We start from the raw sequence: 17344 nt of genomic DNA, 5'->3' as shown, positions 1-17344 counted from the left end.
GACGTGCGGTTTGTCGTGTTGTGCGGTTTGACGTGTGGTTTGACGTGTCGTATGGTTTGTCGTGTCGTGCGGTTTGTCGTGTCGTGCGGTTTGACGTGCGGTTTGACGTGCGGTTTGACGTGCGGTTTGTCGTGTCGTGCGGTTTGACGTGTGGTTTGACGTGTCGTATGGTTTGTCGTGTCTTGTGGTTTGTCGTGTCTTGTGGTTTGTCGTGTGGTTTGACGTGTCGTGCGGTTTGACGTGTCGTGCGGTTTGTCGTGTGGTTTGACGTGTCGTGCGGTTTGACGTGTCGTGTGGTTTGACGTGTCGTGCGGTTTGACGTGTCGTGCGGTTTGACGTGTCGTGTGGTTTGTCGTGTCGTGCGGTTTGTCGTGCGGTTTGACGTGTCGTGCGGTTTGACGTGTCGTATGGTTTGTCGTGTCTTGTGGTTTGTCGTGTCGTGTGGTTTGACGTGTCGTGCGGTTTGACGTGTCGTGTGGTTTGTCGTGTCGTGCGGTTTGTCGTGTGGTTTGACGTGTCGTGCGGTTTGACATGTCGTGTCGTTTGTCGTGTCGTGCGGTTTGTCGTGTGGTTTGACGTGTCGTGCGGTTTGACGTGTCGTGTGGTTTGTCGTGTCGTGCGGTTTGACGTGTGGTTTGACGTGTCGTGCGGTTTGTCGTGTCTTGTGGTTTGTCGTGTCGTGCGGTTTGTCGTGTGGTTTGACGTGTCGTGCGGTTTGATATGTCGTATGATTTGTCGTGTCTTGTCGTTTGTCGTGTCGTGCGGTTTGACGTGTCGTGCGGTTTGACGTGTCGTATGGTTTGTCGTGTCGTGTGGTTTGTCGTGTGGTGCGGTTTGTCGTGTGGTTTGACGTGTCGTGCGGTTTGACGTGTCGTGTGGTTTGTCTTGTCGTGCAGTTTGTCGTGTCGTGCGGTTTGACATGTCGTGCGGTTTGACGTGTCCTGAGGTTCGACGTGTCGTGCGGTTTGACGTGTCCTGCGGTTTGACGTGTCAATCGGTTTGACGTGTCCTGCGGTTTGACGTGTCGTGCGGTTTGTCGTGTCGTGCGGTTTGTCGTGTCATTCGGTTTGACGTGTCGTGCGGTTTGTCGTGTCGTGCGGTTTGTCGTGTCGTTTGACATGTCGTGCGGTTTGTCGTGTCCTGCGGTTTGACGTGTCATTCGGTTTGACGTGTCCTGCGGTTTGACGTGTCCTGCGGTTTGACGTGTCATTCGGTTTGACGTGTCGTGCGGTTTGTCGTGTCGTGCGGTTTGTCGTGTCGTTTGAAATGTCGTGCGGTTTGACGTGTCCTGCGGTTTGACGTGTCATTCGGTTTGACGTGTCCTGCGGTTTGACGTGTCGTGGGGTTTGTTGTACGGTTTGACGTGTCGTGCGGTTTGTCGTGTCTTGTGGTTTGTCGTGTCGTAGGGTTTGACGTGTCGTACGGTTTGTCGTGTCGTACGGTTTGACGTGTCAATCGGTTTGACGTGTCCTGCGGTTTGACGTGTCGTGCGGTTTGTCGTGTCGTGCGGTTTGTCGTGTCATTCGGTTTGACGTGTCGTGCGGTTTGTCGTGTCGTGCAGTTTGTCGTGTCGTTTGACATGTCGTGCGGTTTGTCGTGTCCTGCGGTTTGACGTGTCATTCGGTTTGACATGTCCTGCGGTTTGACGTGTCCTGCGGTTTGACGTGTCATTCGGTTTGACGTGTCGTGCGGTTTGTCGTGTCGTGCGGTTTGTCGTGTCGTTTGAAATGTCGTGCGGTTTGACGTGTCCTGCGGTTTGACGTGTCATTCGGTTTGACGTGTCCTGCGGTTTGACGTGTCGTGGGGTTTGTTGTACGGTTTGACGTGTCGTGCGGTTTGTCGTGTCTTGTGGTTTGTCGTGTCGTAGGGTTTGACGTGTCGTACGGTTTGTCGTGTCGTACGGTTTGTCGTGTCGTGCGGTTTGTCGTGTTGTGCGGTTTGACGTGTCGTGCGGTTTGTCGTGTGGTTTGTCGTGTTGTTTGACGTGTCGTGCGGTTTGACGTGTCGTGCGGTTTGACGTGTCGTGCGGTTTGACGTGTCGTACGGTTTGTCGTGTCGTGCGGCTTAACGTGTCATTCGGTTTGACGTGTCGTGCGGTTTGACGAGTCGTGCGGTCTGACGTGTCGTGCGGTTTGTCGTGTCGTGTGGTTTGACGTGTCATTCGGTTTGACGTGCAGTTTGTCGTGTGGTTTGTTGTGCGGTTTGTCGTGTCGTGCGGTTTGACGTGTGGTTTGACGTGTCGTATGGTTTTTCGTGTCTTGTGGTTTGTCGTGTCGTGCGGTTTGTCGTGTGGTTTGACGTGTCGTGCGGTTTGACGTGCCGTATGGTTTGTTGTGTCTTGTGGTTTGTCGTGCGGTTTGTCGTGTGGTTTGGCGTGTCGTGCGGTTTGACATGTCGTATGGTTTGTCGTGTCTTGTCGTTTGTCGTGTCGTGCGGTTTGACGTGTGGTTTGACGTGTCGTGCGGTTTGTTGTGTCTTGTCGTTTGTCGAGTCGTGCGGTTTGTCGTGTGGTTTGACGTGTCGTGCGGTTTGACGTGTCGTATGGTTTGACGTGTCGTGTGGTTTGTCGTATCGTGCGGTTTGTCGTGTGGTTTGACGTGTCGTGCGGTTTGACGTGTCGTGTGGTTTGACGTGTCGTGCGGTTTGTCATGTCGTGCGGTTTGACGTGCGGTTTGTCGTGTTGTGCGGTTTGACGTGTGGTTTGACGTGTCGTATGGTTTGTCGTGTCGTGCGGTTTGTCGTGTCGTGCGGTTTGACGTGCGGTTTGACGTGCGGTTTGTCGTGTCGTGCGGTTTGACGTGTGGTTTGACGTGTCGTATGGTTTGTCGTGTCTTGTGGTTTGTCGTGTCTTGTGGTTTGTCGTGTGGTTTGACGTGTCGTGCGGTTTGACGTGTCGTGCGGTTTGTCGTGTGGTTTGACGTGTCGTGCGGTTTGACGTGTCGTGTGGTTTGACATGTCGTGTGGTTTGACGTGTCGTGCGGTTTGACGTGTCGTGTGGTTTGTCGTGTCGTGCGGTTTGTCGTGCGGTTTGACGTGTCGTGCGGTTTGACGTGTCGTATGGTTTGTCGTGTCTTGTGGTTTGTCGTGTCTTGTGGTTTGACGTGTCGTGCGGTTTGACGTGTCGTGTGGTTTGTCGTGTCGTGCGGTTTGTCGTGTGGTTTGACGTGTCGTGCGGTTTGACATGTCGTATGGTTTGTCGTGTCTTGTCGTTTGTCGTGTCGAGCGGTTTGTCGTGTGGTTTGACGTGTCGTGCGGTTTGACGTGTCGTGTGGTTTGTCGTGTCGTGCGGTTTGACGTGTGGTTTGACGTGTCGTGCGGTTTGTCGTGTCTTGTGGTTTGTCGTGTCGTGCGGTTTGTCGTGTGGTTTGACGTGTCGTGGGGATGGACATGTCGTATGGTTTGTCGTGTCTTGTCGTTTGTCGTGTCGTGCGGTTTGTCGTGTGGTTTGACGTGTCGTGCGGTTTGACGTGTCGTATGGTTTGTCGTGTCGTGTGGTTTGTCGTGTCGTGCAGTTTGTCGTGTGGTTTGACGTGTCGTGCGGTTTGACGTGTCGTGTGGTTTGTCGTGTCGTGCAGTCTGTCGTGTCGTGCGGTTTGACATGTCGTGCGGTTTGACGTGTCCTGCGGTTCGACGTGTCGTGCGGTTTGACGTGTCCTGCGGTTTGACGTGTCAATCGGTTTGACGTGTCCTGCGGTTTGACGTGTCGTGCGGTTTGTCGTGTCGTGCGGTTTGTCGTGTCGTTTGAAATGTCGTGCGGTTTGACGTGTCCTGCGGTTTGACGTGTCATTCGGTTTGACGTGTCCTGCGGTTTGACGTGTCGTGGGGTTTGTTGTACGGTTTGACGTGTCGTGCGGTTTGTCGTGTCTTGTGGTTTGTCGTGTCGTAGGGTTTGACGTGTCGTACGGTTTGTCGTGTAGTACGGTTTGACGTGTCAATCGGTTTGACGTGTCCTGCGGTTTGACGTGTCGTGCGGTTTGTCGTGTCGTGCGGTTTGTCGTGTCATTCGGTTTGACGTGTCGTGCGGTTTGTCGTGTCGTGCGGTTTGTCGTGTCGTTTGACATGTCGTGCGGTTTGTCGTGTCCTGCGGTTTGACGTGTCATTCGGTTTGACATGTCCTGCGGTTTGACGTGTCCTGCGGTTTGACGTGTCATTCGGTTTGACGTGTCGTGCGGTTTGTCGTGTCGTGCGGTTTGTCGTGTCGTTTGAAATGTCGTGCGGTTTGACGTGTCCTGCGGTTTGACGTGTCATTCGGTTTGACGTGTCCTGCGGTTTGACGTGTCGTGGGGTTTGTTGTACGGTTTGACGTGTCGTGCGGTTTGTCGTGTCTTGTGGTTTGTCGTGTCGTAGGGTTTGACGTGTCGTACGGTTTGTCGTGTCGTACGGTTTGTCGTGTCGTGCGGTTTGTCATGTTGTGCGGTTTGACGTGTCGTGCGGTTTGTCGTGTGGTTTGTCGTGTTGTTTGACGTGTCGTGCGGTTTGACGTGTCGTGCGGTTTGACGTGTCGTGCGGTTTGACGTGTCGTACGGTTTGTCGTGTCGTGCGGCTTAACGTGTCATTCGGTTTGACGTGTCGTGCGGTTTGACGAGTCGTGCGGTCTGACGTGTCGTGCGGTTTGTCGTGTCGTGTGGTTTGACGTGTCATTCGGTTTGACGTGCAGTTTGTCGTGTGGTTTGTTGTGCGGTTTGTCGTGTCGTGCGGTTTGACGTGTGGTTTGACGTGTCGTATGGTTTTTCGTGTCTTGTGGTTTGTCATGTCGTGCGGTTTGTCGTGTGGTTTGACGTGTCGTGCGGTTTGACGTGCCGTATGGTTTGTTGTGTCTTGTGGTTTGTCGTGCGGTTTGTCGTGTGGTTTGGCGTGTCGTGCGGTTTGACATGTCGTATGGTTTGTCGTGTCTTGTCGTTTGTCGTGTCGTGCGGTTTGACGTGTGGTTTGACGTGTCGTGCGGTTTGTTGTGTCTTGTCGTTTGTCGAGTCGTGCGGTTTGTCGTGTGGTTTGACGTGTCGTGCGGTTTGACGTGTCGTATGGTTTGACGTGTCGTGTGGTTTGTCGTATCGTGCGGTTTGTCGTGTGGTTTGACGTGTCGTGCGGTTTGACGTGTCGTGTGGTTTGACGTGTCGTGCGGTTTGTCATGTCGTGCGGTTTGACGTGCGGTTTGTCGTGTTGTGCGGTTTGACGTGTGGTTTGACGTGTCGTATGGTTTGTCGTGTCGTGCGGTTTGTCGTGTCGTGCGGTTTGACGTGCGGTTTGACGTGCGGTTTGTCGTGTCGTGCGGTTTGACGTGTGGTTTGACGTGTCGTATGGTTTGTCGTGTCTTGTGGTTTGTCGTGTCTTGTGGTTTGTCGTGTGGTTTGACGTGTCGTGCGGTTTGACGTGTCGTGCGGTTTGTCGTGTGGTTTGACGTGTCGTGCGGTTTGACGTGTCGTGTGGTTTGACATGTCGTGTGGTTTGACGTGTCGTGCGGTTTGACGTGTCGTGTGGTTTGTCGTGTCGTGCGGTTTGTCGTGCGGTTTGACGTGTCGTGCGGTTTGACGTGTCGTATGGTTTGTCGTGTCTTGTGGTTTGTCGTGTCTTGTGGTTTGACGTGTCGTGCGGTTTGACGTGTCGTGTGGTTTGTCGTGTCGTGCGGTTTGTCGTGTGGTTTGACGTGTCGTGCGGTTTGACATGTCGTATGGTTTGTCGTGTCTTGTCGTTTGTCGTGTCGAGCGGTTTGTCGTGTGGTTTGACGTGTCGTGCGGTTTGACGTGTCGTGTGGTTTGTCGTGTCGTGCGGTTTGACGTGTGGTTTGACGTGTCGTGCGGTTTGTCGTGTCTTGTGGTTTGTCGTGTCGTGCGGTTTGTCGTGTGGTTTGACGTGTCGTGGGGATGGACATGTCGTATGGTTTGTCGTGTCTTGTCGTTTGTCGTGTCGTGCGGTTTGTCGTGTGGTTTGACGTGTCGTGCGGTTTGACGTGTCGTATGGTTTGTCGTGTCGTGTGGTTTGTCGTGTCGTGCGGTTTGTCGTGTGGTTTGACGTGTCGTGCGGTTTGACGTGTCGTGTGGTTTGTCGTGTCGTGCAGTTTGTCGTGTCGTGCGGTTTGTCGTGTGGTTTGACGTGTCGTGCGGTTTGACGTGTCGTATGGTTTGTCGTGTCGTGTGGTTTGTCGTGTCGTGCGGTTTGTCGTGTGGTTTGACGTGTCGTGCGGTTTGACATGTCGTGCGGTTTGACGTGTCCTGCGGTTCGACGTGTCGTGCGGTTTGACGTGTCCTGCGGTTTGACGTGTCAATCGGTTTGACGTGTCCTGCGGTTTGACGTGTCGTGCGGTTTGTCGTGTCGTGCGGTTTGTCGTGTCATTCGGTTTGACGTGTCGTGCGGTTTGTCGTGTCGTGCGGTTTGTCGTGTCGTGCGGTTTGTCGTGTCCTGCGGTTTGACGCTTCATTCGGTTTGACGTGTCCTGCGGTTTGACGTGTCCTGCGGTTTGACGTGTCATTCGGTTTGACGTGTCGTGCGGTTTGTCGTGTCGTGCGGTTTGTCGTGTCGTTTGAAATGTCGTGCGGTTTGACGTGTCCTGCTGTTTGACGTGTCATTCGGTTTGTCGTGTCTTGTGGTTTGTCGTGTCGTAGGGTTTGACGTGTCGTACGGTTTGTCGTGTCGTACGGTTTGTCGTGTCGTGCGGTTTGTCGTGTTGTGCGGTTTGACGTGTCGTGCGGTTTGTCATGTGGTTTGTCGTGTTGTTTGACGTGTCGTGCGGTTTGACGTGTCGTGCGGTTTGTCGTGTCGTACGGTTTGACATGTCGTGCGGTTTGACGTGTCCTGCGGTTCGACGTGTCGTGCGGTTTGACATGTCGTGCGGTTTGACGTGTCGTACGGTTTGTCGTGTCGTGCGGCTTAACGTGTCATTCGGTTTGACGTGTCGTGCGGTTTGACGTGTCGTGTGGTTTGTCGTGTCGTGCGGTTTGACATGTCGTGCGGTTTGTCGTGTCGTGCGGTCTGACGTGTCGTGCGGTTTGATGTGTCCTGCAGTTCGACGTGTCGTGCGGTTTGACGTGTCGTGTGGTTTGACGTGCGGTTTGACGTGTCGTGCGGTTTGACAGTCGTGGGGTTTGTTGTACGGTTTGACGTGTCGTGCGGTTTGTCGTGTCTTGTGGTTTGTCGTGTCGTAGGGTTTGACGTGTCGTACGGTTTGTCGTGTCGTACGGTTTGTCGTGTCGTGCGGTTTGTCGTGTTGTGCGGTTTGACGTGTCGTGCGGTTTGTCATGTGGTTTGTCGTGTCCTGCGGTTTGACGCTTCATTCGGTTTGACGTGTCCTGCGGTTTGACGTGTCCTGCGGTTTGACGTGTCATTCGGTTTGACGTGTCGTGCGGTTTGTCGTGTCGTGCGGTTTGTCGTGTCGTTTGAAATGTCGTGCGGTTTGACGTGTCCTGCGGTTTGACGTGTCATTCGGTTTGACGTGTCCTGCGGTTTGACAGTCGTGGGGTTTGTTGTACGGTTTGACGTGTCGTGCGGTTTGTCGTGTCTTGTGGTTTGTCGTGTCGTAGGGTTTGACGTGTCGTACGGTTTGTCGTGTCGTACGGTTTGTCGTGTCGTGCGGTTTGTCGTGTTGTGCGGTTTGACGTGTCGTGCGGTTTGTCATGTGGTTTGTCGTGTTGTTTGACGTGTCGTGCGGTTTGACGTGTCGTGCGGTTTGACGTGTCGTGCGGTTTGACGTGTCGTGCGGTTTGACGTGTCGTACGGTTTGTCGTGTCGTGCGGCTTAACGTGTCATTCGGTTTGACGTGTCGTGCGGTTTGACGAGTCGTGCGGTCTGACGTGTCGTGCGGTTTGTCGTGTCGTGCGGTTTGACGTGTCGTGTGGTTTGACGTGTCATTCGGTTTGACGTGTCGTGCGGTTTGTCGTGTCGTGCGGTTTGTCGTGTCGTTTGAAATGTCGTGCGGTTTGACGTGTCCTGCGGTTTGACGTGTCATTCGGTTTGACGTGTCCTGCGGTTTGACAGTCGTGGGGTTTGTTGTACGGTTTGACGTGTCGTGCGGTTTGTCGTGTCTTGTGGTTTGTCGTGTCGTAGGGTTTGACGTGTCGTACGGTTTGTCGTGTCGTACGGTTTGTCGTGTCGTGCGGTTTGTCGTGTTGTGCGGTTTGACGTGTCGTGCGGTTTGTCATGTGGTTTGTCGTGTTGTTTGACGTGTCGTGCGGTTTGACGTGTCGTGCGGTTTGACGTGTCGTGCGGTTTGACGTGTCGTGCGGTTTGACGTGTCGTACGGTTTGTCGTGTCGTGCGGCTTAACGTGTCATTCGGTTTGACGTGTCGTGCGGTTTGACGAGTCGTGCGGTCTGACGTGTCGTGCGGTTTGTCGTGTCGTGCGGTTTGACGTGTCGTGTGGTTTGACGTGTCATTCGGTTTGACGTGCAGTTTGTCGTGTGGTTTGTTGTGCGGTTTGTCGTGTCGTGCGGTTTGACGTGTGGTTTGACGTGTCGTATGGTTTGTCGTGTCTTGTGGTTTGTCGTGTCGTGCGGTTTGTCGTGTGGTTTGACGTGTCGTGCGGTTTGACGTGCCGTATGGTTTGTTGTGTCTTGTGGTTTGTCGTGCGGTTTGTCGTGTGGTTTGACGTGTCGTGCGGTTTGACATGTCGTATGGTTTGTCGTGTCTTGTCGTTTGTCGTGTCGTGCGGTTTGACGTGTGGTTTGACGTGTCGTGCGGTTTGTTGTGTCTTGTCGTTTGTCGTGTCGTGCGGTTTGTCGTGTGGTTTGACGTGTCGTGCGGTTTGACGTGTCGTATGGTTTGACGTGTCGTGTGGTTTGTCGTATCGTGCGGTTTGTCGTGTGGTTTGACGTGTCGTGCGGTTTGACGTGTCGTGTGGTTTGTCGTGTCGTGCGGTTTGACGTGTCGTGCGGTTTGTCGTGTCGTACGGTTTGACATGTCGTGCGGTTTGACGTGTCCTGCGGTTCGACGTGTCGTGCGGTTTGACGTGTCGTGCGGTTTGACGTGTCGTGCGGCTTGACGTGTCATTCGGTTTGACGTGTCGTGCGGTTTGACGAGTCGTGCGGTCTGACGTGTCGTGCGGTTTGTCGTGTCGTGCGGTTTGACGTGTCGTGTGGTTTGACGTGTCATTCGGTTTGACGTGCAGTTTGTCGTGTGGTTTGTTGTGCGGTTTGTCGTGTCGTGCGGTTTGACGTGTGGTTTGACGTGTCGTATGGTTTGTCGTGTCTTGTGGTTTGTCGTGTCGTGCGGTTTGTCGTGTGGTTTGACGTGTCGTGCGGTTTGACGTGCCGTATGGTTTGTTGTGTCTTGTGGTTTGTCGTGCGGTTTGTCGTGTGGTTTGACGTGTCGTGCGGTTTGACATGTCGTATGGTTTGTCGTGTATTGTCGTTTGTCGTGTCGTGCGGTTTGACGTGTGGTTTGACGTGTCGTGCGGTTTGTTGTGTCTTGTGGTTTGTCGTGTCGTGCGGTTTGTGGTGTGGTTTGACGTGTCGTGCGGTTTGACGTGTCGTATGGTTTGTCGTATCTTGTGGTTTGTCGTGTCGTGCGGTTTGTCGTGTGGTTTGACGTGTCGTGCGGTTTGACGTGTCGTGTGGTTTGTCGTGTCGTGCGGTTTGTCGTGTCATATGGTTTGTCGTGTCTTGTGGTTTGTCGTGTCGTGCGGTTTGTCGTGTGGTTTGACGTGTCGTGCGGTTTGACGTGTCGTATGGTTTGACGTGTCGTGCGGTTTGACGTGTCTTGTGGTTTGTCGTGTCGTGCGGTATGTCGTGTCGTGTGGCTTGACGTGTCGTGCGGTTTGACGTGTCGTGCGGTTTGACTTGTCGTGCGGTTTGTCATGTCGTGCGGTTTGACATGTCGTACGGTTTGTCGTGTCCTGCGGTTTGACATGTCGTGCGGTTTGACGTGTCGTGCGGTTTGATGTGTCGTGCGGTTTGACGTGTCGTGCGGGTTGTCGTGTCGTATGGTTTGTCGTGTCTTGTGGTTTGTTGTGTGGTTTGACGTGTCGTGCGGTTTGTCGTGTCGTGCGGTTTGTCGTGTCGTGCGGTTTGACATGTCGTGCGGTTTGTCGTGTCGTGCGGTTTGACATGTCGTGCGGTTTGACGTGTCGTGCGGTTTGACGTGTCGTGCGGTTTGACGTGTCTTGCGGGTTGTCGTGTCGTATGGTTTGTCGTGTTTTGTGGTTTGTCGTGTGGTTTGACGTGTGGTTTGACGTGTCGTGCGGTTTGTCGTGTGGTTTGACGTGTCGTGCGGTTTGACATGTCATTCGGTTTGACGTGTCCTGCGGTTTGACGTGTCATTCGGTTTGACGTGTCGTGCGGTCTGACGTGTCGTGCGGTTTGACGTGTCGTGCGGTCTGACGTGTCGTGCGGTTTGTCGTGTCGTGCGGTTTGACGTGTCGTGCGGTGTGACGTGTCGTGCGATTTGACGTGTCGTGTGGTTTGTCTTGTCGTGCGGTTTGACGTGTCGTGCGGTTTGTCGTGTCGTGCGGTTTGACGTGTCGTGCGGTTTTTCGTGTCCTGCGGTTCGACGTGTCGTGCGGGTTGTCATGTCGTATGGTTTGTCGTGTCTTGTGGTTTGTCGTGTGGTTTGACGTGTCGTGCGGTCTGACGTGTCGTGCGGTGTGTCGTGCGGTCTGACGTGTCATTCGGTTTGACGTGTCGTGCGGTGTGACGTGTCGTGCGATTTGACGTGTCGTGTGGTTTGTCATGTCGTGCGGTTTGACGTGTCGTGCGGTTTGTCGTGTCGTGCGGTTTGACGTGTCGTGCGGTTTGTCGTGTCGTACGGTTTGACATGTCGTGCGGTTTGACGTGTCCTGCGGTTCGACATGTCGTGCGGTTTGACGTGTCGTGTGGTTTGACGTGCGGTTTGACGTGTCGTGCGGTTTGACGTGTCCTGCGGTTTGTCGTGTCATTCGGTTTGACGTGTCGTGGGTTTGTCGTGTCGTGTGGTTTGTCGTGTCGTTTGACATGTCGTGCGGTTTGACGTGTCCTGCGGTTTGTTGTGTCTTGTCGTTTGTCGAGTCGTGCGGTTTGTCGTGTGGTTTGACGTGTCGTGCGGTTTGACGTGTCGTATGGTTTGACGTGTCGTGTGGTTTGTCGTATCGTGCGGTTTGTCGTGTGGTTTGACGTGTCGTGCGGTTTGACGTGTCGTGTGGTTTGACGTGTCGTGCGGTTTGTCATGTCGTGCGGTTTGACGTGCGGTTTGTCGTGTCGTGCGGTTTGACGTGTGGTTTGACGTGTCGTATGGTTTGTTGTGTCGTGCGGTTTGTCGTGTCGTGCGGTTTGACGTGCGGTTTGACGTGCGGTTTGTCGTGTCGTGCGGTTTGACGTGTGGTTTGACGTGTCGTATGGTTTGTCGTGTCTTGTGGTTTGTCGTGTCTTGTGGTTTGTCGTGTGGTTTGACGTGTCGTGCGGTTTGACGTGTCGTGCGGTTTGTCGTGTGGTTTGACGTGTCGTGCGGTTTGACGTGTCGTGTGGTTTGACATGTCGTGTGGTTTGACGTGTCGTGCGGTTTGACGTGTCGTGTGGTTTGTCGTGTCGTGCGGTTTGTCGTGCGGTTTGACGTGTCGTGCGGTTTGACGTGTCGTATGGTTTGTCGTGTCTTGTGGTTTGTCGTGTCTTGTGGTTTGACGTGTCGTGCGGTTTGACGTGTCGTGTGGTTTGTCGTGTCGTGCGGTTTGTCGTGTGGTTTGACGTGTCGTGCGGTTTGACATGTCGTATGGTTTGTCGTGTCTTGTCGTTTGTCGTGTCGAGCGGTTTGTCGTGTGGTTTGACGTGTCGTGCGGTTTGACGTGTCGTGTGGTTTGTCGTGTCGTGCGGTTTGACGTGTGGTTTGACGTGTCGTGCGGTTTGTCGTGTCTTGTGGTTTGTCGTGTCGTGCGGTTTGTCGTGTGGTTTGACGTGTCGTGGGGATGGACATGTCGTATGGTTTGTCGTGTCTTGTCGTTTGTCGTGTCGTGCGGTTTGACGTGTCGTGCGGTTTTTCGTGTCCTGCGGTTCGACGTGTCGTGCGGGTTGTCATGTCGTATGGTTTGTCGTGTCTTGTGGTTTGTCGTGTGGTTTGACGTGTCGTGCGGTCTGACGTGTCGTGCGGTGTGTCGTGCGGTCTGACGTGTCATTCGGTTTGACGTGTCGTGCGGTGTGACGTGTCGTGCGATTTGACGTGTCGTGTGGTTTGTCATGTCGTGCGGTTTGACGTGTCGTGCGGTTTGTCGTGTCGTGCGGTTTGACGTGTCGTGCGGTTTGTCGTGTCGTACGGTTTGACATGTCGTGCGGTTTGACGTGTCCTGCGGTTCGACATGTCGTGCGGTTTGACGTGTCGTGTGGTTTGACGTGCGGTTTGACGTGTCGTGCGGTTTGACGTGTCCTGCGGTTTGTCGTGTCATTCGGTTTGACGTGTCGTGGGTTTGTCGTGTCGTGTGGTTTGTCGTGTCGTTTGACATGTCGTGCGGTTTGACGTGTCCTGCGGTTTGTTGTGTCTTGTCGTTTGTCGAGTCGTGCGGTTTGTCGTGTGGTTTGACGTGTCGTGCGGTTTGACGTGTCGTATGGTTTGACGTGTCGTGTGGTTTGTCGTATCGTGCGGTTTGTCGTGTGGTTTGACGTGTCGTGCGGTTTGACGTGTCGTGTGGTTTGACGTGTCGTGCGGTTTGTCATGTCGTGCGGTTTGACGTGCGGTTTGTCGTGTCGTGCGGTTTGACGTGTGGTTTGACGTGTCGTATGGTTTGTTGTGTCGTGCGGTTTGTCGTGTCGTGCGGTTTGACGTGCGGTTTGACGTGCGGTTTGTCGTGTCGTGCGGTTTGACGTGTGGTTTGACGTGTCGTATGGTTTGTCGTGTCTTGTGGTTTGTCGTGTCTTGTGGTTTGTCGTGTGGTTTGACGTGTCGTGCGGTTTGACGTGTCGTGCGGTTTGTCGTGTGGTTTGACGTGTCGTGCGGTTTGACGTGTCGTGTGGTTTGACATGTCGTGTGGTTTGACGTGTCGTGCGGTTTGACGTGTCGTGTGGTTTGTCGTGTCGTGCGGTTTGTCGTGCGGTTTGACGTGTCGTGCGGTTTGACGTGTCGTATGGTTTGTCGTGTCTTGTGGTTTGTCGTGTCTTGTGGTTTGACGTGTCGTGCGGTTTGACGTGTCGTGTGGTTTGTCGTGTCGTGCGGTTTGTCGTGTGGTTTGACGTGTCGTGCGGTTTGACATGTCGTATGGTTTGTCGTGTCTTGTCGTTTGTCGTGTCGAGCGGTTTGTCGTGTGGTTTGACGTGTCGTGCGGTTTGACGTGTCGTGTGGTTTGTCGTGTCGTGCGGTTTGACGTGTGGTTTGACGTGTCGTGCGGTTTGTCGTGTCTTGTGGTTTGTCGTGTCGTGCGGTTTGTCGTGTGGTTTGACGTGTCGTGGGGATGGACATGTCGTATGGTTTGTCGTGTCTTGTCGTTTGTCGTGTCGTGCGGTTTGTCGTGTGGTTTGACGTGTCGTGCGGTTTGACGTGTCGTATGGTTTGTCGTGTCGTGTGGTTTGTCGTGTCGTGCGGTTTGTCGTGTGGTTTGACGTGTCGTGCGGTTTGACGTGTCGTGTGGTTTGTCGTGTCGTGCAGTTTGTCGTGTCGTGCGGTTTGACATGTCGTGCGGTTTGACGTGTCCTGCGGTTCGACGTGTCGTGCGGTTTGACGTGTCCTGCGGTTTGACGTGTCAATCGGTTTGACGTGTCCTGCGGTTTGACGTGTCGTGCGGTTTGTCGTGTCGTGCGGTTTGTCGTGTCATTCGGTTTGACGTGTCGTGCGGTTTGTCGTGTCGTGCGGTTTGTCGTGTCGTGCGGTTTGTCGTTTCCTGCGGTTTGACGCTTCATTCGGTTTGACGTGTCCTGCGGTTTGACGTGTCATTCGGTTTGACGTGTCGTGCGGTTTGTCGTGTCGTGCGGTTTGTCGTTTCGTTTGAAATGTCGTGCGGTTTGACGTGTCCTGCTGTTTGACGTGTCATTCGGTTTGTCGTGTCTTGTGGTTTGTCGTGTCGTAGGGTTTGACGTGTCGTACGGTTTGTCGTGTCGTACGGTTTGTCGTGTCGTGCGGTTTGTCGTGTTGTGCGGTTTGACGTGTCGTGCGGTTTGTCATGTGGTTTGTCGTGTTGTTTGACGTGTCGTGCGGTTTGACGTGTCGTGCGGTTTGTCGTGTCGTACGGTTTGACATGTCGTGCGGTTTGACGTGTCCTGCGGTTCGACGTGTCGTGCGGTTTGACATGTCGTGCGGTTTGACATGTCGTGCGGTTTGACGTGTCGTACGGTTTGTCGTGTCGTGCGGCTTAACGTGTCATTCGGTTTGACGTGTCGTGCGGTTTGACGTGTCGTGTGGTTTGTCGTGTCGTGCGGTTTGACATGTCGTGCGGTTTGTCGTGTCGTGCGGTCTGACGTGTCGTGCGGTTTGATGTGTCCTGCAGTTCGACGTGTCGTGCGGTTTGACGTGTCGTGTGGTTTGACGTGCGGTTTGACGTGTCGTGCGGTTTGACAGTCGTGGGGTTTGTTGTACGGTTTGACGTGTCGTGCGGTTTGTCGTGTCTTGTGGTTTGTCGTGTCGTAGGGTTTGACGTGTCGTACGGTTTGTCGTGTCGTACGGTTTGTCGTGTCGTGCGGTTTGTCGTGTTGTGCGGTTTGACGTGTCGTGCGGTTTGTCATGTGGTTTGTCGTGTCCTGCGGTTTGACGCTTCATTCGGTTTGACGTGTCCTGCGGTTTGACGTGTCCTGCGGTTTGACGTGTCATTCGGTTTGACGTGTCGTGCGGTTTGTCGTGTCGTGCGGTTTGTCGTGTCGTTTGAAATGTCGTGCGGTTTGACGTGTCCTGCGGTTTGACGTGTCATTCGGTTTGACGTGTCCTGCGGTTTGACAGTCGTGGGGTTTGTTGTACGGTTTGACGTGTCGTGCGGTTTGTCGTGTCTTGTGGTTTGTCGTGTCGTAGGGTTTGACGTGTCGTACGGTTTGTCGTGTCGTACGGTTTGTCGTGTCGTGCGGTTTGTCGTGTTGTGCGGTTTGACGTGTCGTGCGGTTTGTCATGTGGTTTGTCGTGTTGTTTGACGTGTCGTGCGGTTTGACGTGTCGTGCGGTTTGACGTGTCGTGCGGTTTGACGTGTCGTGCGGTTTGACGTGTCGTACGGTTTGTCGTGTCGTGCGGCTTAACGTGTCATTCGGTTTGACGTGTCGTGCGGTTTGACGAGTCGTGCGGTCTGACGTGTCGTGCGGTTTGTCGTGTCGTGCGGTTTGACGTGTCGTGTGGTTTGACGTGTCATTCGGTTTGACGTGCAGTTTGTCGTGTGGTTTGTTGTGCGGTTTGTCGTGTCGTGCGGTTTGACGTGTGGTTTGACGTGTCGTATGGTTTGTCGTGTCTTGTGGTTTGTCGTGTCGTGCGGTTTGTCGTGTGGTTTGACGTGTCGTGCGGTTTGACGTGCCGTATGGTTTGTTGTGTCTTGTGGTTTGTCGTGCGGTTTGTCGTGTGGTTTGACGTGTCGTGCGGTTTGACATGTCGTATGGTTTGTCGTGTCTTGTCGTTTGTCGTGTCGTGCGGTTTGACGTGTGGTTTGACGTGTCGTGCGGTTTGTTGTGTCTTGTCGTTTGTCGTGTCGTGCGGTTTGTCGTGTGGTTTGACGTGTCGTGCGGTTTGACGTGTCGTATGGTTTGACGTGTCGTGTGGTTTGTCGTATCGTGCGGTTTGTCGTGTGGTTTGACGTGTCGTGCGGTTTGACGTGTCGTGTGGTTTGTCGTGTCGTGCGGTTTGACGTGTCGTGCGGTTTGTCGTGTCGTGCGGTTTGACATGTCGTGCGGTTTGACGTGTCCTGCGGTTCGACGTGTCGTGCGGTTTGACGTGTCGTGCGGTTTGACGTGTCGTGCGGCTTGACGTGTCATTCGGTTTGACGTGTCGTGCGGTTTGACGAGTCGTGCGGTCTGACGTGTCGTGCGGTTTGTCGTGTCGTGCGGTTTGACGTGTCGTGTGGTTTGACGTGTCATTCGGTTTGACGTGCAGTTTGTCGTGTGGTTTGTTGTGCGGTTTGTCGTGTCGTGCGGTTTGACGTGTGGTTTGACGTGTCGTATGGTTTGTCGTGTCTTGTGGTTTGTCGTGTCGTGCGGTTTGTCGTGTGGTTTGACGTGTCGTGCGGTTTGACGTGCCGTATGGTTTGTTGTGTCTTGTGGTTTGTCGTGCGGTTTGTCGTGTGGTTTGACGTGTCGTGCGGTTTGACATGTCGTATGGTTTGTCGTGTCTTGTCGTTTGTCGTGTCGTGCGGTTTGACGTGTGGTTTGACGTGTCGTGCGGTTTGTTGTGTCTTGTCGTTTGTCGTGTCGTGCGGTTTGTCGTGTGGTTTGACGTGTCGTGCGGTTTGACGTGTCGTATGGTTTGACGTGTCGTGTGGTTTGTCGTATCGTGCGGTTTGTCGTGTGGTTTGACGTGTCGTGCGGTTTGACGTGTCGTGTGGTTTGTCGTGTCGTGCGGTTTGACGTGTCGTGCGGTTTGTCGTGTCGTACGGTTTGACATGTCGTGCGGTTTGACGTGTCCTGCGGTTCGACGTGTCCTGCGGTTTGACGTGTCGTGCGGTTTGACGTGTCGTGCGGCTTGACGTGTCATTCGGTTTGACGTGTCGTGCGGTTTGACGAGTCGTGCGGTCTGACGTGTCGTGCGGTTTGTCGTGTCGTGCGGTTTGACGTGTCGTGTGGTTTGACGTGTCATTCGGTTTGACGTGCAGTTTGTCGTGTGGTTTGTTGTGCGGTTTGTCGTGTCGTGCGGTTTGACGTGTGGTTTGACGTGTCGTATGGTTTGTCGTGTCTTGTGGTTTGTCGTGTCGTGCGGTTTGTCGTGTGGTTTGACGTGTCGTGCGGTTTGACGTGCCGTATGGTTTGTTGTGTCTTGTGGTTTGTCGTGCGGTTTGTCGTGTGGTTTGACGTGTCGTGCGGTTTGACATGTCGTATGGTTTGTCGTGTATTGTCGTTTGTCGTGTCGTGCGGTTTGACGTGTGGTTTGACGTGTCGTGCGGTTTGTTGTGTCTTGTCGTTTGTCGTGTCGTGCGGTTTGTCGTGTGGTTTGACGTGTCGTGCGGTTTGATGTGTCGTATGGTTTGACGTGTCGTGTGGTTTGTCGTATCGTGCGGTTTGTCGTGTGGTTTGACGTGTCGTGCGGTTTGACGTGTCGTGTGGTTTGTCGTGTCGTGCGGTTTGACATGTCGTGCGGTTTGTCGTGTCGTGCGGTCTGACGTGTCGTGCGGTGTGACGTGTCGTGCAGCCTGACGTGTCGTGCGGTCTGACGTGTCGTGCGGTTTGACGTGTCGTGCGGTTTGTCGTGTCGTGCGGTTTGACGTGTCGTGCGGTTTGTCGTGTCGTACGGTTTGACATGTCGTGCAGTTTGACGTGTCCTGCGGTTCGACGTGTCGTGCGGTTTGACGT

General features: G+C 54.1%; 1 protein-coding gene across 2 annotated transcripts in view; it reads right to left on the bottom strand.

Annotated features, from left to right (window-relative positions):
- Window positions 1-17344, bottom strand: part of anxa3a (annexin A3a) — a 69925-nt gene that overhangs the window by 6015 nt on the left and 46566 nt on the right. The window lies entirely within an intron of this gene.

The sequence above is a fragment of the Oryzias latipes genome, chromosome 9 (assembly GCF_053564925.1).
Source record: "Oryzias latipes strain Hd-rR chromosome 9, Olatipes_Hd-rR_3.1".
Classification (NCBI taxonomy): domain Eukaryota; kingdom Metazoa; phylum Chordata; class Actinopteri; order Beloniformes; family Adrianichthyidae; genus Oryzias; species Oryzias latipes.
The sequence above is the reverse complement of the archived record's forward strand: the minus strand, read 5'-3'. Positions and strand labels throughout refer to the sequence as shown.